The sequence below is a fragment of the Jaculus jaculus genome, chromosome 4 (genome assembly GCF_020740685.1).
Source record: "Jaculus jaculus isolate mJacJac1 chromosome 4, mJacJac1.mat.Y.cur, whole genome shotgun sequence".
Classification (NCBI taxonomy): Eukaryota; Metazoa; Chordata; class Mammalia; order Rodentia; family Dipodidae; genus Jaculus; species Jaculus jaculus.
The window spans coordinates 107,335,169-107,359,334 of record NC_059105.1 but is presented as its reverse complement, the minus strand read 5'-3'; the positions used below and the strand labels follow the sequence as shown (position 1 = coordinate 107,359,334).

General features: G+C 38.6%; 1 protein-coding gene across 5 annotated transcripts in view; it reads right to left on the bottom strand.

Moving 5' to 3' along the window:
* St6gal2 (ST6 beta-galactoside alpha-2,6-sialyltransferase 2) overlaps nt 1-24,166 on the bottom strand; it is a 79,202-nt gene that overhangs the window by 36,607 nt on the left and 18,429 nt on the right. The window contains exons 1-2 of one of the 5 annotated variants that reach the window (XM_045147383.1): nt 1,630-1,651; nt 261-379 (exon numbers count right to left, since the gene is read on the bottom strand). The exons of the other annotated variants lie outside the window; for them this stretch is intronic. The gene's annotated coding sequence lies outside the window, so the exon portion shown is untranslated. Of the gene's footprint in view, nt 1-260; nt 380-1,629; nt 1,652-24,166 lie in introns of those variants that run through there. 5 annotated transcript variants of the gene reach the window in all.

Sequence of the window (24,166 nt, the reverse complement as noted above, 5' to 3'; positions counted from 1 at the left end):
ACTTTTCCTGTGGGAAGAACTCTGGCATGATTATCAGCAGTGTGGTTTTTTCTTCCTTTCACCACCACTCTGAATCTATCACCACACAGTGGGAAGGTTTTAACTCTTAGAGACAAGCTAGGCCCATTGACATTACTTTCCCCATTGCCATTCTTTTTCCCTGGCTTTTCCTTTTCTAGCTATGGCTCCAGGAAACTTTGATTTTTTTTCCAGGGAAAATCTCTGCCACTGCTAGAGATTATTCTGATTGCCCTACTCACCTTGGAAGGTTGGTGGGCTCCCTTATTCTTAGATACTGATTCACAAAGAAGTGAGTCCTATTGTCGTAGAGGTGTTCAGACAAGTGCAAAGGAGTGTTTAAATTCTCCTTCGAATTGTTCTGAAAGAAATAATATTTTCTCAAAGGCACAATTCATCACATGTTGTCAGATGAAATTATAAAATATAAACACTACTGCAGATGAACACTACCATGCAGCTGAGGGTTAATTCAGCTAAATTTTTACTTTGTTCAAGGGCAAACAGAGATTAATTCTAGCACTTGCCACATTACTGATGCTACTCTCAAGTCCTGTGATTGACAAGCTTTATTGCCAGCTCTTTGGAATGGATGTGTGTGTGTGTGTGTGTGTGTGTGTAAAACTCTGACTTATCTGTCTATCAGTCTATTATAATCCTCAGGTGGCCAGGTTTTCTGTGAGTCTGAAAAACACCACTGATGTGTTTGTGTGTATTGTAAAGTTGTCTGGATAAATCTCAAACCTAAGCATTGAAATCGTAAAGACAGCATGGCAAGATATGGCAAGATGCCTGTATCTTTTTTTATATTTGCTGTTGTTCTTTTTTTTAGATTTTGTTTATTAGTTATGTACACAGTGTGTATACAACCATGTTGGTATCATGGTTAGTCTCCCTGTCCTCCCCCTCCGCAGTGCCAGAAGGTGCTACAAGGCCAACTGGGGGAAAATGACCAATATCTGTCCAAGCAACTCATGGTCTAACCTACTTAGCAGCAAATAACCTGTCATGATGATCATACAAGTGCAATAGTGGCACACAGCCATGGTGGGAAACCAACTGCTCTTGATTCAGCTAACTGATCCCCTCAGTGGTATGGGTACATAGCTATGGGTGCATAGCTGGATCTAGGAAACAAGCCAGAAACATATCCAAACATAAGCCCACTCTCCATTAACAAGCTACCACCAATCGTGGGCTACAAGAGGTCCTACACTTATTAAATTCTCTTTAAAAAAGTAAGGGTTATCTCATTTGTCTGGTGCTAACTTACTTGCCATTGGAGAATTTGCTTCTCTTTTTCAGATAGATGTAGATACTAAGGAGACAGCCACCCCATCATACCTCAAAAGGGGCCCGGCTGAACCTAAGAACAATTGGCAAAACAAGCAAGGGTGCTGTTTTCTTGGTGAACCGGGTATCAGCACAAGGGTGAAGGAGATCAACACAGAGAAAAACCAACTCCTGTCAAGTCAGAGGTCCAGAGACCCAGAGGCCCCCAACACCTCATCACTGAAGCAGACCAAAAAGGACCCTCCTCATTCTTAATGATCTTTGGAAATCATTTCATTTTGAGAACCATTTTTTGAAGCCAGGTGTTGTGGCACACACCTTAAATCCCAGCACTTGGGAGGAGGATTGCCATGAGTTCAAGGCCAACCTGATACTACATAGTGAATTCCTGGTCAGCCTGGGTTAGAGTGAGAACCTATAGTGAAAAAAACAAAAAAAGAGAGAATCATTTTTCTAAAATTAGTTCTTACCACAAAATGAGAAAGCACTCCATGTGCAAGAGAAGGAAATATAGCCCCAAGCTGGAAATTTTTTTTATCTCTTCACCATCTCGTGTGCCTCTTTTACAAAGACCCCCTTTCCTTTTTTCATTTTTATAAATGTAGACAGCTAAGTGCAGCAGGCATGGTCCCAGCCTATTCTTAAGCTAATGTCCAGAAAACAGAAAGGAAAGGTCAGACAGGTCATTGGAGCACTGTGACCATGGGGCACAGCCCTCTTTATAAGGAACATGTTGAGTCTTTGTCCCTAGAAGGGTAGGTGGTCCATGAATCCTCTTCTTTGTGATGGGGAAACAGGGTGCTGTTTAGACACAGATGGACATAGCCATTCAGGTCTTCTGTGCTAGGAAAGGCTGCTAGAATCCAACCACCTTCACGTGGTAAAGGTGTTTCCTGCACAACTCTTAGAATCTGGTTACCATTCAGTTACTGCAGTGAACTTCAAGTCTCCTAAAGTGGGTGCTTCATCTTAGCCAGTCTTGTGCCCTAGGAACCAAAATGAGTCAGGCTGTGGGAGGTTCCTATTCTGTGTTTCTGACAAAAATGACAGGAACTAATAAAAATAAGTGGGTAAGTGTTCTGCTCTGTGATGGCTCACACGGGGATACTTACTGGTAGATTTAGAAGAAAGCCTAAACTTATGGCAGGTGTGTATGGGAGGCTGCAGCAAACAGGGTTAGACTGTTAGATGGTTAGCCTCTTGTATATATCAGCTGTGGTATAGTTAGGTTTTTATATGGCTAGGTTGTGATATGCCACTATTGCTGTGTGGTTAGGCTATTAGATGGTAGACTGTTGTATGTTTAGGCTACTTTTAGGTCAGGCTGTTGAATAGATATGTTGTTGAAGGACAGGGCTAATATAGTTTTGTGCTGCTGTATGGTTAGGCTGTTGGCCAAACAGTTCACTCCACTGCTTGCTGTATGTTGAGTGGACAGGCTTCATATGTCTTGGCTGCTGTATGGTTAGGTTGTTAAATGGGTAGGCTGTAGAGTATCTATGTTGTTGTATGGTTAGTGTGTTGAACAGCTAGGCTGTGGTATTTCTATGTTGATGTGCAGTTACATTATAGAATGGGTAGATTGGTATTAATAGCACTCAGGTTGTCAAGGTGGGTGTGAATCAGCAACTTTAATTGCAGGTGTATGTATCATATGGACACCATGTGTCAGGCACTGTACCATGTACCTCATCCATCTCATCTCATTTAATTCCTCAGTTTAGCTCCTACAACCAACTCTTCAGTAAACTTCATTCTCATAATTAGTATGTAAGAAACTGAAAGTCTAAGAGATTTGCTTCTATTCTGTTATCTCAGAGCAACGCCATCTCTCAATTGTACTCTGTCTTGAAGCCTGAAAAAAGTGGTTATTTGCTACAGAAGCATAACTGAATCTCTTTACTGGCTAAAGTTCAGGATAGCTCCATAAGTTCACATGGCCCAAGTGATCCCTGAACATCCCACTGCCCAGTCATCCATTTCATTTGATGTTATAAATAATGGATGTAGTAAATGAGTTTCCTAGTGAGGTCTCAGAAACCACACTTTCACTGACAGGCTTACTGGAGACAGCTTAGTCTTGGGACATCACCTCTAGTAGAATTTACGTAATGTAATGTCAGTCCATTAAGTTTTCCAGTGTGGCTATATGTGTCAATGCTTACAACTGGATGAGTGTCCAACCTGGGAAAGAAAGCACATGACTCCCATGGCTTTACTTCTCAGGAATGCTAAGTGAGTGGTGGGAAAGTATGGATTAACACGATCCTAGAGAGCTTCCCATGAGGGAAGGCTAGAACTGGGCACTGATGCATCACTGTAAAAGTGCCATGACCATCCTAAGCTTGTGGAATACCTAAGCCAGGTGTGCCTGGGTGGGAATATGTATAAGCCAAAGATGATGAGGGGCTTGGGCTGGTTGAATGTGGGCTGCTATTACAAGAGGATGGACTTACCATCATGGCTCACATAATTTTTGCAGTATAGGGTTTTAGCTGAAGAGGCAGGGCAGATGGGAAACAGTTTAAAAGGCAAAGACATATGTGAACTGCTCAGGCAGCTTTCAGTCAGGGCATGGGGAAGGAGGAAATGATTCCAGACATCTATCATTGGCAAAGACAACACAAGCTGCCTACAAATTAGGGTCTATTGGCTTCCTAAAATAACATTCGCCTGCTTTGGACATGGTGGCCTGTTTGGTTTTCAATAATGAGCAGTCAAATATTTACACTTTAAATGAATGATGTGCCAAATCTCATGGTTGGAGCCATAAATTCATGTCAGCAATGATGTCTAATTGTTGAAAAGATGCAAGGTGGTAGACCAGTCCATGAGAGTTGAAATGCTTATTGGGTTCCTATGACAGAAGTAGGCACTGGGTTACACTGAATGTGGCTAGCAGGTTACTTGCACAAGGAAGATCTTTGAGCAGAGGCCACCATTTCCTGAAAGAAGCAATATACAGTGCACTCTCACTCTCTCTCTTTCTCTCTGTGCTAATTTAAATATAAAATTTTCACCATAGTCTCATGTGTTTGAGACTGAGCCTCAGACTTAATCCCCAGTAGATGGAGCCTTTGGGAGGTGAAGCCTTGCTGGAGGAGCTGTGTCACTGAGGGCAGACTTTGGGATTTTACTGTCCATCTCTGCTTGGCAGTACAAGTGAGCTCATTCTTTCTAACAGAAACTTACCTTTGAAACTGCAAGCCAGAAGTAAACTCTTATAAGCTGCTTCTGGTGAGGTGTTTGGTCCCAGTGTTGAGACAGTAAGGACTATATCATCCTTTCCTAGGAGTCTTTCAGGGCATTGCCATGGACTGGCAGCAAATAGGCATGTGATGGCAAGCACAATGCATCAGTGCCATCATTCCTGGCTTTGGCTTTGGGTGTTGAAAGGCATTACAATGACAATGGTGCTTGAGAAAATTGAAGTTGACCAAAAATTCCTATGTTCACAAGTATGTTGCTTAGTCATTTTTAACCATTACTGCCAGTGCAAGTGACTCTTAATTTGTCAAATGTGAACTATAGAGAAGGAAGACACTGACTTAGCCCATAGTGTGGCCCACAGTTAAATTCCAATTCATATTTTTTCAAAAATTGTTGTATTTATTTATTTATTTATTTATTTATTTATTTGCAAGTAGAGAGAAGATTGACTGGGAATGTCAGAGCTTTTAACCATTGCAAACAAACTCCAGATACCTGTGCCACTTTGTGCATCTAGCTTTACATGGGTCCTGGGGAACTGAACCTGGTCATTAGGCTTTGCAGGCCTTAACTGCTGAGCAATCTCTCCAGCCCCAAATTCATATTATTTTTGAGTGAAAGTTTAAAATTTATAAAAATGGAAAGTAAGTGAGTAAGAAGTCTGGATTCTGCTATATAAGTTGGTCCCATGTTTACCTTTGAGTGTTTCCTAGCAGGCTTCTCTCTAAGTGACCCTAAGTTGACCATTCCTGTGTAGGGAAACACTAATGCCTGACTCCAGCTAATAAGCACTGAATAAATCTGCAGAAATAAAGATTTGCTTCTGGTGCTGCAATCATAGGAAGTTAACTGCCCCCAACTGCATGGCCCATAACATCCAGAGGATTCAGAATGCTAATCAGCCTATTCTACTTAGTACTTCTATAATTCAATAAATACTATTAAGCCTAGCTTAAGGCTTGACACATGTCACATGATACTTTGTCCTTTGGGGAGCTAACCTAGTTTTAAACATTTTTTGTTTGTTTATTTTTATTTATTTATTTGAAAGTGACAGCAAGAGAGAAGGAGGCGGGGGGGGGGGCACACCAGGACTTCCAGCCACTGCAAACGGATTCCACATGCGTGCGCCCCTTGTCCATCTGGCTAACCTGGGTCCTGGGGAATCAAGCCTCAAACTGGGGTCCTTAGGCTTCACCAGCAAGCACTTAACCACTAAGCCATCTCTCCAGCCCTAACTTAGTTTTCAGATAACTCAAAACTTAAATGCTTTAGTACCAAAAGCACAGACAGAAAGGATACCGTTGATTCAAGTTCCAAAACCTGTATTCAGTTCATGCAATTAAGCCTCACACAAGATCCAAAGAAGAAAGGGGATTTGTGGGGTTGGGAAGAGGCTTTAAGAAGTCTTGAGAGGGCCCTTGCACCACCTGCACTCCTCCCATTGGAAAAATGATTTTTGTGGAAAGAACCACATAAAAATAAAAATAAGAGAAAAGTTAAAAGTCTCAGCTCTTTCACCATGAGTACATTATCAAGTATGACTCTGTGGGAGACAGAGGATCTTAAAGAAAGGACACATATTGGCCATCTATATAAAATTTTATATAAAATTTTAAAACATATAATACAAATTCCACCTACTAAATACCCCTGTGTAGATAGAAGAAATTTGAAAAACAAAAAGGCAGGAACATGCACATCACTGCAAAAATACCTAAGGACCAAAGTAGACATGGAAAAATATTAATATAATTAAATCTAGGCATATAAATTCCTTTATTATTGTCTGTTTTCCGATATGCTTCATGTATTCCATGATTCTAAATAACAAAAAGTCAAGTTATAAAAATTTTCATAGTAGAGATATTAACTGTATTTATATGCATTTCTCTTTTTCAAGCCATTTACATAACAATTCCTGCTAACGGATTAACACAAGACATAACCTATGGGTTTTACACTAAATTTCAGATTTAGCTATAGCTTTAGTAGGATAATATGATCAGTCAAAAAAAGAATAACTGTACAATACACTGGCTCATGAATGTGAGGAAGCATGGAGCTCACAGTAGAACAGGCATCTGTCCATGGCTCACACTTTGTGTGAGCCTGAGTGAGTTTCTGTCATTTAATACTCAGCTTCATCATCTATAACATTAAATGAAAATTTCAGCGTCATTCAGTCATTATAGAATAACCTATATTAGTATTTGGTTAATACATAGTACTTGTGCATACTTATAGCACAGAATGATATTTCAATAATTGTGTACTGATCATGCTGGGTTGTTATTTTTATGTCTTCGTGACTCCTTTATTTGGAGCCTTTAGCTCCTTCTAGTTATTCGTAAAACAGACAATGCCACTGTTGACTATATTCATTTTGTTGTACTATACAATTCTAAACATACTCCTTTTATTTAATGACATGCTGGTACTTATTATCCAACCTCCCTCTAGTCCTCATTTCTTCGAGCTTGTCACTATCCTTTATTTTCCTTTAAGATCATTTGAGGTTCCCCATGTGAGAGAATTCTGTGCTCTTATCTTTGTGTCTGGCTTCTTTCATTCAACATAATGTCTTACAGTTCTTTCCAGTTTTCAGCAGATGATACTATTTAATTCTTTTTATGGCCAGATCATATTCTATTGTGCAAATTCCACACTTTCTTCATCTATTCATCTATCAATGGCTACCTTGCTTGCTTGATATCTTGACTACTGTGACTAGTAATGAATTAAACATTAGAGATAAGGTATCACTTTGATGGGCTGATTACATATTTTACATAAGAAATGCAAACAAGGTATCTATGGTAAAACATCTATGACAGGGAAGATAACAGATGACATGCAGACATATTCTGCTAGAGCCTCCATTGAATAAACTGGGGAAGATGAATGATAACTATCAGCAAAGGTGAGTGATACACAGATATATCTAGCTTTATTAGCCAAGTAAGAAAGGACTTCATCTTGTAGGCATTGGCTCTGTTTTGAAAGCCTCCTACACCTAGTGGGAGGAATAACCAACAACAGACTCGGGAGGGATCCACCACCCAAGTCAAAGGACTAGAAAGTCTGCACTAGATCTACTTCAGTAGTTGACAGCTTAGGATCAGAAGAAGAGGGGCAAACAGGGATGTGCACACAGTGGTACTGGCAGAGGAGGAATTTCAGAAAGACAACCACCCCGCCCCCCTTCTTAGAACTCAGCACTCCATTGAAGCAGCCAGAAGGAACACTTTCTCTGGAAACTTTGAGCAAGTGTCATAGGACTATATGCCAAAACCTGAGCAGCAGCATAATGCTAGCCTGGGAAAGAAACTGAATCAGAACAGTGCAATATTCATCAAGGTGGGAGCCTGGTCATAGCCAGAGTCAGCAGGGGAACTTAGACACAGACTATAAGCAGCATGGGCCATTAGGAAAGACCACAGAGGCAGGTCCAGCTTTCATAACATGAAGGAATACCCAGAGATGTATCCAGCCTCTGAGACTTCACCTGTAGCATACTGTCCACTGCTTACCAAACAGCATTTGCAACCTGATCTTCTAAAGGAAGACCAGGAGGCATTCTAATAAGACCCATAAAGGACCACCCAGGGGTCAGACTAGCATTTGTGAACTGACTTCACAAAGACTGCCCAAGAATCTGGTAGACTTTTGAGAGTAGAAAAAGGAATAAAGAGACTGGATAGTGAAACCAGCCAACAGGCCCAGAACACATCCAAAGTTTCTTCCCTTCACATGCATCCCTCCTTTACTTAATAGCCTGATGGTCAGCTTCTATTCTCAACTTGATCAGATCAGAAATCAAGTAATAGATATACATCTTGGGCAAGTCTGTGAGGTTATTTCCAGGAAGAATTAACTGAGAGAGGAAGACCTTCTCTCAGAGTGGGCAGCCTTTCTGGTCACAGCCTATGTATAAACAGTTTTAAGGAAAAGGTCGTGCTGCTGTCTGGCTGTCTTTGTCTGGCTGCCCTTGTTATTTGTTGGTAAATACATTTACCCTTTGTTACCATCCTTCATGGACATTGGAACCCAGTTCCGCAGCCTTCCAATGTATACTGAAGACCAGTGGCTGTTGTGCTTGGGACAGCTGAGGCATCCAGCCTCATGGGCTAAACAGGTACTAGCATTGCAGACTCTCCTGCCTACAGAAAGCCACTGTTGAGCTACCCAGCTCATAGCCCATTAATCAATCTAATAAATCCCTGTATAGGATCTGTTCATTCTATTGGTTCTGTTTCTCTAGAGAACCCTAATATAATATCAAATATCAGTTTATCAGTCTAGTTTTTCCTGCTCTGTTATTGCCCCCAATCTCTTGTTTTTCCCTACATTTTTTAAATGTTCATTTCCCCCAAATTATAGACCAGTCCTTTGTTGGATCTTTATGTCTCACCATACTGTAAGTTGGGACCTTTACATACTATTTGGTGGTCTTTCTTGACCATCAGCATTAGACAAAACTAACTCATCTATGCTCTCCCTTGTCCCTACAGTTCTCCATTAAAGTTATTTCCATCCTTTTTTCTATTAACCCAATACTAGTCTTAATGTGCTTTTTTACTTTACATTATATCCATAGTAATGGATATAATACATTATCACACACAGGACTATCAGTATTCCATTATGTCATAAAATGATTGGCACTTAAAGAGTGTTTTTTTTTAATTTAACTATTGCTATAATTTTATTGGGGGGGCTAACCTTTGATAGTGACTATTTTTGCAGTCCATATTGTGCTCTCAGAGAAGTACTGCAGATTAAATCTGGTGTCCCTAATACCTGCCTGACAGAGATAAATGGTACCTCAATCCCCCAGAACCTAGTCTTGAACACTTCCAAATACTTTCATGGAAAGTGTAAGAGTGCCTTAAAAAAAAATCAACTAGTGACAAAACCTTCTGTGTGCAAAATTACATGAAACATGAAAAATAAGGCAACAGGAATCCAAAAATAACCAATCCCACAGTAATAAGCTCAAATGAAAGCAAATTAGACACAGTCTCAGAATAAAAATTGAAAATATGATTATAAATATGCTCAGACATAGCTAAATCCTTGAATGAATTCTAAGAAAACATAAATAGCAGAAATAAGTGTGGAAGTCAATATAAGTTATGAAAATGTAATTCAGTAAGTAGGAATAATGAAGAAAAACCACAGTGAAATACTGGGAATGTAAAATTCAATAAGTCAAATCAAGAGCTCACTGGAAAGCCTCACCAATATAAAGGATGAAGGGGAGGACTGCATATCAGAGTTTGAAGGCAAAATAGAGGAAGTGAACCACTCAGTCAATGACTAACATAAACTAATAAAAATATGCACATAGAAATATCTTATATATATGAAATACTAAGAAAAGAAAGATCTATGAAGCATGGACACAGACAAAGAATGATTCATGTCAAAGTATAGAAAACATCTTCAACAAAAAGCTTAGCAGAAAAAATTCCAGAATCTAGGAAAAAAAGATGTCAATCCAAGTACTATGCCAACCAAAACTATCTCAAAAAATAACTGGTGAAAGAAAAACTTCCACTGATAAAAACTAAGAAATTTATGACCACAAAGTCATTTCTACAGAATATACTGGAATGAATCCTTTGGACTAATGAGAAAGACAAACCCATCAATGAGGCTATAGAAAAGAAGAAACCATGTAAGCACCAATGGTAACAAATGAGGAAGAGGAAAACCCTGAACACCACAAAATCAACACAAGGGCATATTTATACAAACTTTTCAATAATCACACCAAATACTAATGGTATAAATACCCCAGTCAAAGAAACATACAGTGTCAAATTGGATTTAAAAACAGGTTCCATTGACTTATTACCTTTTATATTATTTACTTTACCATCAAAGACAGATGTAGGGCTGGAGAGATGGCTTAGCGGTTAAGCGCTTGCCTGTGAAGCCTAAGGACCCCGGTTCGAGGCTCGGTTCCCCAGGTCCCACGTTAGCCAGATGCACAAGGGGGCGCACACGTCTGGAGTTCGTTTGCAGTGGCTGGAAGCCCTGGCGCGCCCGTTCTCTCTCTCTCCCTCTATCTGTCTTTCTCTCTATGTCTGTCGCTCTCAAATAAATAAATAAAAAATGAACAAAAAAAAAATTTTAAAAAAAAAGACAGATGTAGCAATAGAGTAAAAAGATGAAGAAAGGTGTTTCAAGAAAACAAAACCAAGAAACAAGTTGGAGTTCACTGATATGACAATATCTGACAAGACAGATTTCAAACCCAAATTAGTCAGAAAAGATAAAGAATAAGAGAGAAAAAGAGATAAAATTTTATACTGATTCAGGCACCAATATACCAAAAGTATAATTCTAAACATATATGCAACAAACATGGTGTATACAGTTTTTAAAAAAAATATTTCTACCTATTTTCACATGCAAGTGTATGTGTATATGGGTATGACAGGCTTTCTTGCCACTGAAAACAAACACTATACACATGTGCCACTTTTTGAGACTTCATGTTGGAGCTGAAAATTTGAACCTGGGACAAAAGGCTTTGCAAGCAAATGCCTTTAAGTACTGAGTAATCTTCCCAGTCCTACATCCAATATTACAACAGAAATACCTGAAGACAGTACAAAGGAAGAACTTGCATACAGATAGATTGAAAGATAATATTATGAAAGTAGCTATTTTGGCAAAAGCAATCTACAGATTCAATATAATCCCCATCAAAATTCCAATATCATTTTTCACAGAACTGAAGAAAAAGGAGAAAAAAAACCTTAAATTGCATATGGAAGCCCAAAGCACACAGATGGTTAAAACAAAAGCATAATGCTGGCAAATCACATGTGATGTCATACTATAAAGCCATAGCAATGAAAACTGTATGGTATTGTCACAACAGATAAATATGGATCAACAGGATTGAATAGAAGACAGATATATACTCACACAGCTATAGCCACCTGATTTTTGACAAAGATGCCTATGATGGTTAATTACTGGTTCTCAAATTGATAGGATTTAGAATTATCATGGTCATATCTGTGAGGGGTTTCTTAACCTAGATTAGTTGAGGTGGTAGTACCATCCTAACTTTGGGTGGCATCATCTCATGGGCTGGGTTCCTTGACTGCATGCAAAGGAGAAAGTTACATGAGCATTCAGTATACCTGTCTACTTCCTTTCTCTCTACTGATGTGATAATATGATGTCAGCTGTCTTCTCCTACCATGTTTTCCCTGTCATGATCATTAAGCCAAGTTAAACCATTTTTTTTTCCCATATGCTACTTTGTCAGTTTTTGTTTTCGTCCAGGAATGAGAAAATAACTGATATAGAAAACTGGTACCAAGAAGTGGGACTATTGATATATACTATATTTAACCATGTGGTTTCTTAGTCTTTTGGAACAGGTTTTTGGAAGTAATATACTGTTAAGTGGAACTTTCCTTTGATGTGGGTCAGCTGTATCCTCCCCTGCACAGTGGTATACTTTTGATGTTTCAAAGCTGGCAAAAGGCTTCTATATCATGGAGTAATGTCTAAAACTTCTACTTCTAAGGAATATCTTGCCCTTTATATATCTTCTAATCTCCAACAAGCACCCATTAAGGCCAGCCTCTAAGTTTGTTCCCTTGTGAATAGCAGAACAGAAGGTGTTTCGATGCATGTGTGCAAGTATACAGATGAGCCCATAACTGACAACCCTTATACATTGCACCTGCTGCACCATTCTAAAAAAAAAAAAAATATCAAATACAATCGGCCCTCTGTATCCAGAGGTTTAGCATTTGGGGAAGAAATTAATTGTGGATTGAAAATAATTTGGAAAAATAATTATGTCTATGCTGAATACATATAGACCTTTGTTTGTTTGTTTGAAGGCAGGGTCTTGCTCTAGCTCAGGCTGACCTGGAATTCAATATGTAGTCTCAGGCTGGCCTTGAACTCTTCGCAATCCTCATACCTCTACTTCCCAAGGGCTAGGATTAAAAGCATGTCACACCATGCCTGGCACATATAGGCTTTTTCTGTTGTCATTTTTTCATAATTAATATAGTATATAATAAGTATCCATCTAGAATTTATATTGCTTTTGGTATTGTAAACTAATGTAGAAATGACTGAAGGTATGCAGGGGAAGTGCATAGTCCATGTGAATGCTATGTTTTACATAAGGGTCTTGAGCATGTGTAGATTCTGGTAACCCTGGCATACCCTGGGACACTCTCCTACACAGACTGAGGGATGACTGTGTAACTTCTCCCCTCATTGAACTGATAGCAATGTGGAACGATACATTAAGTACACATACTTGTGTGATACCATGCAATCTTAATTGACTTTTCCACATCTCATTACCTTTTTATTCCATGACCTTCCTGCATTCACAAAGAAGGCCTCCCATCCACAAAAGATAAATGTCACAAAGGAACCCAGAGGGCAGTCATGCAAATGCATCGTTAAATTTAAAATGTACATTTCAAGGGATGAAGGAAAGAAGAACAAACATCACTGAACCAGTTGCCTTTTGAAAAAAAAAAAAAGAAAGAAAAACTGTCTCTGAAGGAAATGGAGAGTGGGAATGGGAACAGAAGAGTTAGATACAGGTCTCCCATGCCCTGCCAATCCCAACCTACTGGGTTTAATGTAAGGAGGAAGATGTACTGAAGCCCTAGTAATATAGGGAGCTGAATGCAGAAGAGATCATATCCCATATTGCTCCCTCAGTCTTGGGACATTCAAGCTGTCAGGGACTCTCTACCTCTCTAGAAGCAGTAGAAGTAAGAGGACTGTGTGTGCCTACATTACCTGTTTTATAATTATTTAGCTTAATCAGTTAAAAGGGTTGGCAATATAGACCACAATGAATTTAAAGTTGTATTTCTTGAATATTTGTGGATATGGACTGAATTTTCACAACTACATAAATGCATTGTTATAATTGTGTTATATTCTCTATATACATTAGTATCTGTTTGTCCTAATTGACTTATGATGGAGTTACATCTTGATACATTTATGGCAAGCTGAAAATATCATTAGTTCAACATTCATTTAATGTACTTAACTTTGTGAACAGCAAAGCTTAGATACACAACACAATGTAGACAGCCAGATGTTCACCCTTGTGTTCTTGGGGTTGACTCAAACAGTGGCTCACTGCTGCTGTCTAGCTTCATGAGAAGTATTTTATCACATAGTCATAACCTAAAAAGATCAAATTCAAGGAATGGTTTCTAGTGAACACATAAGTTTCTATATCATCCTAAAGTTGAAAAATCTTAGGTCAACCCATCATAAGGTAAAGCTTCCTTATCTATATCCTGGTTTCCTTACTGTACCACAGATTGCATAGCCACTTGTCTCTGTGAGAATACCACTTAGATGTTTCCAAGAATGTCAAACTGGATATCTAAACATTTCTCTTTGTCCTTTCTGCACAGTAATCATCATGGCCATTCACCCCATTACTAAGGTTAAAAAATGCTGTCATTCTTTTTGAGGCAGTCCTCTTCTTCCTGTTCACCACTATAGAGACAAAGCTAGCTGTCCTATGGGCTGCTGAGAATGGGCATACCAGATCTTTTAGCCATTGCAAAAGAACTCCAGATGCATCACCACTTAGTGCATCTGGCTTTATATGGGCACTGGGGAATCAAACTCAGGTTGTTAGGCTTTGGAGGAAAGCATCTTAACCACTGAGCCATCTCTCCAATCCCTGACTTATGTATTTTGTAATCTATGTTACATATGCATAGATCACATTTTTATTATATGTATGTACGTATTATATACAATATATACTGTCTACCTTTCATATTCATGTGTTCCATCTCAGTGAATTTAACAAACTGTAAATCGAAAATATTTAGAAAAAAATTATACCTGTACTGAACATGTAGTTTTTCATTCTTTTAATTATTCCATAAATAATACCGTATAGTACTATTTACATTGTATTTGGAATTGCAAGTGATATTTATTTAAAATATACAGGAATATGTGCATAGGTTATTTGCAAATATTATGACATTTTATATAAGGAACTTAAATATATACATATTTTAATATCCACAGAGGGTCCTGGAACAAATCCCCAAAGATCCTGAGGGACAATTTTGCATGTGTGTATGTGTGTGTGTGTGTAACAATATGTTATATTTTAATATACTTGTATTATCTTGTTTTTAATATCTGTTCTTTTGTTTGTTTGTTTGTTTGTTTTGTTTTTTTGAGATAGGGTCTTGCACTAGCCCAGGATGCTCTGTAATTCACTATGTAGTCTCAGGGTGGGCTTGAACTCATGGCGATCCTCCTACCTCTGTCTCTGGAGTGCTAAGAATAAAGGTGTGCACCACCACACTCAAAAAAAAAAAAAAATGCTGTCATTCTGGCTCTTGGTTGTTACTTTTTCACTTGTGTCAGTGAAAATCAACTTTACTTCCAAAATACTGGCATATTAACATCACTTAGCCTCCTATTTTACCTCACTGTGGTTCTAGCACCTTAATTTCATGTTGGCGTCTGCTTCTTTCCTTCCTCTTTTCTGCAGATGCTCTATGTCAGTCATAATGGCAGCTTTAACATGGAAATTTAATGCAGTCTACGTCTTGTTCTATGCCATGCCTTATTTTCTTTTTTACCTTTAAAATACTCCATTCTTGCATTGGCTACAAAAGTTGTGCCTTATATGGTCCTATTCCTCTTCATGCTGTTCTGGCCATTTCATTAATTCTTTCTGCCCATCTGGCTGCCCATGGAATTTGCACAGGCCTTGCTACTTCTGGGTTTACTAAAGTTTGAACTCCAACAGCTGCCCACTTGAAAGACTTCCCTCCAATGCTCCCTGGTCCCCTCTCTCCATCTTAGGTGGGGCTGTTTGGATTCCTTATGTTGATCATGATCCCATATGCTTACTTCTTTTTCTAGTGGGCTCTAGACTTATGAACTACTGCAGCTTTAATGCCTATGGCATTTGGCTCAGGAAGGAAGATGAAAAGGAAATGAATAAACTACTATCTGACAATACATGGGAGCACAATTCTAACTGAGGAACCCAGGAAGGTCTTTTTTATTGTTTTGTTTTGCCTTTGGTTTTCTGAGGTAGGGTGTCACTCTAGCTCAGGCTGACCTGGAATTCACTATGTAGTCTCAGGGTGGCCTCGAACTCATGGCGATCCTCCTATCTCTGCCTCCTGAGTGCTACCACGCCTGGCTTCCCAAAAAGGTCTTTTAAGACAGAAAGATTTGAAGTGGGAAGGAATGGATGGTTAGGAATTAGATATTCAAAGGCTTTTCAAGTGGAGGAAACCTCAGCAGTGAAGAGCTAAGACAACTAAGAACCCATTTGTTGTGCACTGCAATTTGGGTTAAAAGCAGGATTATTTAACAACCTCCTTCGAAGAATCAAACCACCAGTTAGAGTACTACAAACTCATTGTGATTTGGAAATGCTCACATCTATGAGACAATCTAAGAATTTTCATATATAATTTTAACACTGCTATGCCTTGTAATGGTGTAATGAAGTCAAGTTTTAGCACTCCCATTGAAGCGTAGTACAGACCCTCCCCACAGTTCTGCTAAAATGCAGCTGAAATAAGGGAACTATGACTTTTTGAAGCCTGGTATGTGACATATGGCACTGGAAAAATAGAAGTGAAAGTAACAATAGCCATGCCCATTGGCTTTGACTGGCTGTAGGAAACACTGGCTTCTCCAGGCTCACAGACACCCAGGTGGAAAGCAACAACCTAAACCTGCTCTGAACATGCCAGTGACAGAAGTCAAGGGACAACTGAGCGATGAGGTCATGGTAGGCTCTAAATAACTGATCTGTGAACTTAAAACTAACCAGGACAACACAGGAAAACAGCACAGCAAAGGAGAAGAAAGACACCTTGGGAAGACTGCATGCCTCTGTGATGACATCAAACCTGAGAATTCAGCTGTAATACTCATGACAAACAAGGCACCTTGACCTTCTCCACAGTCTACCCCATTCCTTTACTGTGAAACAATATGGCTTGTGTCTTGAAACTGCCCACTTATCCCTTGAGGAGAATGCAATTTATGTAGACGTGAAAATATCCATTTACATATATTCAGAACTTGGTTGCGCATCCAGAAATCACAATGCTCCAAAAGCCAAAGCTTTGACTACCAAGCTGATCTACAAGTGGGAAATCATATGATTGATTTCATGAGACAAGGTTCAGTAACAATGAAGTAAAACTAAAAGCATGACACCAGAAGATCTTCAGTCTCTGCATAAGGTGAACCCGAGACAGAAAGAAAATTCATGTTTAGACAGGTGTCCCTTCCCCAAACTACCTCATTATGTACATAAAATATTCAAACAAGGGCTGGAGAGATGGCTTAGTGCTTAAGGCGCTTGCCTGTGAAGCCTAAGGAGCCATGCTTGACTCTTCATATCCCTCGACACATGAGGGGACAGGAGCACACAAGGTCACACATGTGCAATAGGTGACACGTCTGGAGTGGCTAGAGGGCCTGACATGTTAATTCTCTCTCTCTTCTCTCTCATAAAAGATAATAAATAATAAATTCAAAATAAAAAATATGATATCTGAAGCATATCTGACCCAAACATTTCAAATATAAGCATGTGTATACCACATTTATGCATTAAGCATTCATTATATGTGCAGACATTATGCTACATAGTAGAGACTAAACAGATGGTAGACCACAATCTTATCTTCTATGATTCATAATTAATGGAGATAAATGATAACAATATCACCATGATACCTGGATCACTCAAAAATATATCCTAAATGAATGAAATAGTTGTAACTTATTACTTTATACTCTTACATAACGATACCTCTGACACTACAATTATTGCATCTGCATCTCATTCTTGTTGAATGAATAGAACTTTTACAGCAGAAATTATTCAACATTAATTAATTCAACAAACATCTCTTGCAAGCCACATGTATAAGTTATTAGTAATCATTCCATATATGAAACACAGCTTAAATGAAATGTAGAACCAATGCAGCCCAGTAATAAAGCAATACTGATCTTTATGCTGCCTCTCACTCCAGAGTGTTTGTTCATTTTATTTCTGCTTTTGGCAAGATTTAAGTACACCTTTTTCTTTCCTGTACAAATGTTTTCAGCATCTCTATTACATCACTTCAACACAGCTTGACTATAGCACTCATATACATGTCCCAAAATGCTTGCTGAAAAATGGAAATTGTTATTCTGGCTATCAAAGAAACACTGAATTCATTAGTCTAAAATTTACTTAAAATGTCAGATGAATTGTATAAAAACCTGTATCTGCAATCTATTTCTGAATAGTGTGTGGTTAGTACTTTCCTTTCAAAAGAATACACACACACATATGTGTGTGTATATATATGTGCATATATGTATAATATATACACATATATGTGTGTATATTCATATATACATATATATTCCCATGAAATGTATGCTTTGGTGCTCTAAAAATGTAAAGTTCAGATTAAGTCATGTATTGCTACTATTGAGTTTTTAGTGTGTTGTATGAAAAAAGGGGTGAAAAAGCATTTCTTGCTTGGTTGCCTTTCTCATTGGAATAATATTTTTAGTCCCAGTTCTTCAATAAAATAAAATATCTGACCTAAATAAAAACAACAGGGAAGCATAGGCTGACATGAATGGAGTTTTCCAATGCTTTGCTTTATAACCTGGGCATAAAACCGAGGCAAGTCAAGGGAAAAGAACGTCAAACAGAGACAGGGCCATGCAGCCAGGAAAAGTGACTAACTGTTAGAGAACTAGTTGGGGAACTATTTTAAATCTAAATAATTTGCTGTACAAAATACATTTCTATTTTCCCAGCCCCAATATAAATGAATGTTATTATAGGATCATGAGTTCATTGCTTAAAAAGCAAATGCTTAATGTGTCTCAAACTAAAAAAAAAAAAAGATACAAACATGCTATCAGAGGAGCTATTTTCTCTGGGTTTAGTTAAGCTGTGACTATTCTTACGAAAACTCTGACTTTCTTTTATTTCCCTCATTATAAAGGGAGAACATGGTCTTGAGAAATGAAGCAAGTTACCTATGGTTGCCGTGCAAGCTAGAGGCAGACAGAGAATGAAAGCCCAAGATTCTGGGCCCATGAACATTATCTTATTTTCTGTCACTAAGCAATGGGAAATGTAGATATACTTAAATTATATAGAACTCTATTTTGCTTGCATTTGCTCCCTCTCATTTAGTGACACTGAGTAGACTGAATCACAGATGTTATTCCAGAGTACAGCCATGCATATCTTTATGGTAAGGTTGTGTTCTGAGGAATCAATTTTACAGTTGTTCAAAAACCATACGGTGTGCTTATACAAACTAAGACAGCTACAACAGTCACTAGGTGATATTATTTCTTGGGTTTACCATCATGCAATGTAGTTCTTCAGTAGTGGAAATGTTATATAGCATATGACTATACTTTAAGTTCTGCTACTAAACAGAATGTTACAGAAATTGAGAATGGGGCACATCAAGATTGAGATTATTCACTGTGAACCAAGGAATCATTCCAACAGAGTACACAATATTTGTCAAGAACAGGCTGCCCCAGTCTTCTTCTTGAATCTAAAGCTCCAAGATTTTGAGACTTCCCTGAAGCAGTCCATCATATGGTGACATCCTTATAGCATTAAGGCAGTGGCCAACATGGGGCTGTGGGCACCCAGAAAAATCAAAGTGACAAGAAGTCTGGGTTTGCCATTTGCTAGTGGAGGGCCTGGGGCTACTTAATTAACCTGTGCCATCTGGAGACAAGTTTTATCAACTATAAAGTAAGAATGATGAGCTGGCCACAGACTCAAAGAGCAACTATGGAGATGAATACAGACTGGGTGTAAAGAGATGGAGAGATGAAAGAACTACTATTGCCTTTAAGCGTGTGCTATTTCCTCTTATTAGGAAAGGCAGCAGAGAAGCCACTGAAAATACTTCCCAATGTGTGGTGCCTTGTGGTGCCTCAGGATCTCAAAAGGGGTGCTCAAAATGCACCCTTCTAGGTTCAACCCTACACTTACCTGACCATAACGTCAGTGCAGATGATGAGCTGCTTTGGGAACACTTACTACTGGAGCACACATCCCTAGAAAGGCTGGAGTTGCCTGAGGGAAAGCTAGCAGGGGCTGAAAAAATAACTTCATTCTACGTGTGACTCAGGTGATGGGACATGTTGGAATGTTTCCCAAGGAAACAATGTTCAACATACTGATCAGAATTCACAAAACCCACAGATGACAGCCTGGCCAGAACTCCTACTACCTCGACTAAAACCAACTTCTCACTGAATCACCTTCAACTATGTAGACTGCATGTGATGCCAGCCACACACTTCCGTGATTTGCAAGGACTGTTGCCCAATTAGGTGATTTTTACTGACTTTTCTAGGGTCCCTGCCTGCATTCTCACAGCACTTCACAAGTAACTAGCCTTCTTGGGCAGATGACAAGTAGTTGAAGCAGTTCAATACCTGATGTACAAAAATAAGTGAATATAGGAGCAATTGCTTAGTGGTGAAGGCACTTGCCTGCGAAGCCTAAGAATGCATGGTCGAGTCTACAAATCCCACATAAGCAAGCCACACAGTGACATATGCATGCAATGTCACATGTGCACACAAGGAGGCGCACATTTCTGGAGTTCATTTACAGAGACTGAAGGCCCTGGAGCACCCATTCTCTCTCTCTCTCTCTTAAATCAATCAATAAGTAAAGTAAATGAGTGAAAGAATTAATGTAGCATTACTCATTCCTGAAGAGATCTTACCACAGCATTCAATACTGTGTTTTAATGTACTCAAGTATCAATCCCAAGGATATAGATCACTAGTACTGCACTTATTTAGCATGCATGAGGGTTTGTGCTCTATTTCCAGTACCACAAAACAACAAACATTTTCAGATTTTCATTAAAAAAGGGAAAGGTGATATGCATTTGAGTAACAAATACATGGATTCAAATACATTTCCAACCTAGTGTTTTCTTTCCCACTTATTAGGTGTAATAACTTGGGAATTTTTTTTCAATGATAGGTCACTTTCTCCAACATCAAGGCTTGGGTAAGAACACACAGCTTAGCCAGTCTAAAGAGGATTTTAACTGCACTTTATATGAAAGGCAATCACTATCCTGCCAGACACCAGTAATCAAAGAATGCTCCATTCCTTCTTCTTCTTTTCCCCTTGCACATTCTCTAGTGGGTTCTGGTACTGGCTGGCAGTAGCTACACTTCAACTTTCACACTAAATGTGATTCCTAATTTGCAGCATGTTGACGTTTTGCCATAGTCTCTCATGGGGGTGGTGAGAAGAGGCCTGACTCCTATAGCACTTGCCCATTATGTCCTGTATTTCCAACACAGTTAATTTTACACTGGCAATGTGAAGTCACAGTGCAGAATTAGAAAGAGATCTACAAAAGTTCATCATGGTGGGTGTCTGTCTTGTATATATATCTGTATCTATATATCTATATCTATATATATCTATATCTATATATATATATATACTATATTGTGTATATATACTATATATATATGCATATATACATATATGTTTATATTATATAGATAGATAGATACACTAAATGTAAATATCCTCAAGAGCGTGATAGTAAAGTGAAACAAAACCATCAGTAAGTCATTTCAGTTCTGTTAAGCAAAGGCCTTATCTACACCAAAAGAAAGCCATGGGCAGGGACGAGGGAAAAGAGGGTAACAACACATGACGTATCCATACAAAACATGGTAATAATGATAATTTAAAATAGGAAATGAATCATATATCCTACTTCCACCATTCTTTATTACATACATTTATTACTGATGTGGCTTCATTTTCTCTTTCCTCCTTAGAAGATACTCTGCCATCATGTGACAGTCTTTTAGATCCATGTAAACTATGTGACACCTTTTTTTATAGACATGAGAAAAATGAGGCACAGAAGAGCACAGCAAGTTACCCATTGTTACAAGACATGCAGAACCAGGCCTTACAATCTATAAAATGTTTTATTTCCCTAAGCCCTTAAGGTACTATATTTTATTTGATTATTCAATTGTTCAAATGTTTACTTGTTTCCAAAGGGATAATAAAACATATTTGTGACTTGTAAAATATTTTTGCAGCCTGTTCCAGAAGTGACATTTAATGATTGTGGCTTGCATTTTCATTAGGCTGTCTTTACATAAACAGAAGCACCATGTTTGAGGGTTTTTATTTTCCAGTAGAAGTGCCAAGAATTAACTTTTTACATTTTTTTATGTTTTTATTTTATTTATTTGAAAGAGAAAGACAGAGAGAAAGAACTAGGCAGAAAGAGAGTGAGTATGGACATGCCAGGGTCTCTTACCACTGCAAACGAACTCCAGGCATATATGGCATTTTGTAAGTTTGGCTTTTCATGGGTACTGGGGAATCGAACCTCAAGTCATTAGGCTTTCAGGCTTGCCATACAAGCAAGTGCTTTCAAACTGCTGAGCCATCTCTCCAGCCCAGGAATTAACTTCTAATAAGGGATCTCTGTGTACCAAATGTGGTACTGTACAAACAATAACACTGGGTGGATTTAGGCAGAATGACAGTCTATGGGTTAGGGACTGATCATTATTGCTTCAACTTCACAATAAGGAAATGAGGGTCTTTCGAGCTAAGAATCCATTAGATGCCACTGGGGCTGGTGTGCTGGGAATGCCATCTGAGTAGTCACAAAGGACCCTGTGATCAGAAAGGTCATATATTTGGGCTAGTTTTCAGAAGTGTTTTCACTCTCTGGTAAAAACAAATTACATGACATACATACATTAGCAACAAAGTAAGAATAATGTAATTTTAGTGATTCCAAAAAGTAGTTACTTTAATATCTGTATTATAAACTGGCATTGCACAAGATAACAGTGAACAAAAATAATCATGCTAATAATAAAATGTTAGGTTTTCCTTACTTAGCGCATTTAAAATACTATAAAAAATATGAGGAAGAGAAAGAAGGGCTAAATATTTTGTTTCAGTTATCTTTCAGGGAACTGATTTCCTGTTTTTGTTTTTTTTTTTGAATGAAAAACCCCATTTTACTTTTGACCAGAATTCCACAGGCAGCCTTAGATATCACATAGTTTGGAAATGGCAGCATGGGGTTTGGAGTCAGGCTAATTCCAAAATTCCTTTGCAGGGACACCAGTCTATTCAGCCTCCCACTAAAGCAATAGCTACTTGAGTTACCAAAACTTTTCCATCATTCCAGTGATGATTAATATGAGCTGATAATTGATAATGATTAATTTATATCTGTTGCCTTTTCTGTGAATTATTTCAGCTGCACTTGCTGAGCAAGCACTCATTCTGCACTAGGTATACCTTTCTCTGAGACTTCAGGGCACATCAGCCTCGCCTGCAACTTCAGACACAAGGATGGCAAAGCCACTTTGATGAACTTAACAAAGACAAAAAGATGACAAGTTTTCTACAACTTCAAAGTCTTCCCAACCTGTCATATTTAATGAACTCTCTTACCAGAGGCTGTGTAGTTCCTGGAAGGTCAAACCTCTTATCACTGCCTAGTTAGGAGGGAGAAACCAGGAAAGAGTCCTTGGCTGCTTAAGGGCATTGAGTTTCACTGAGTACTGGTTCCAATCAACACTGGGGGCAAGAGATTAACACTGCACTTGAGTCTCACAGAGAATGTAAGGGCTGGTATTTCCATCTCAAATCTTTTCTGTTCTTTCTCCTCAAAGTCCTCAGAAGCACTCCTGGGATGTATATTATCCCAATCATAAATCACTTTGCAGAACAAGGAATTATCCAAAAAAGTAATGCATGAGCAAAACAAACAAAAAGGTTGTGTGCTTTTCCCAGGGCTGCTGAATCTAGAGCCAAAATATCAGCTAGACATGCAGCCAATTCCATCTCCTTTGACTATACTGCTGTGTTCTAATAATAACAGCAATGATGCTGTCCTTGAGCCCATGCAGGTGTGCTGGCTGGACCTTGCAATGCTGGTGTGAAAAAGAACCAATTCAGTTACTTTTCATAGAGGTAGAATTTGAAGTTCAGAATATATTTAATTCTCTATTTTATTTGCTTTAAAAATAGAAAAACAAATGAAGAAAAGAAAGACTTACAAATCTCTCATGGAGGGCCTGGGATTCGAGCTGGAATCTGATAACTGCTGTCCATCTCTCCTCAAAGGTTGCTCTCTACAGTCTTCAGAGTGCTTTCATGTATGGTACAGGTCAGTGATATACAGGTTTAAGATTAAATGTCCAATGCTGACCCCAGTTACACTGAAAATAAACTTTTCATAGATCATAAATTTTTAGAACTGGCCATAATAAATGAAACATCTATGTACAAGTCCCAAAGCAAAAATAAGTGCTGGATGCCTCCATGGTGTTTCCCTGCACAGGTTGTTAGCTCTGAAGTGCTAACGGGCCGGGTAGGAGAAAGACAAGGGACCAGCAAGACATTCAGTAAAGAGCAACTGAAGGTAGAGAGGAAATCCAAATGCCATCAATCCAACATCTGTGTAGGTTTATAGGTTGTAGGGACAACCAAATAAGCCAGCATATTTCTGTTCTTAAGAAGGAAATTTCAACC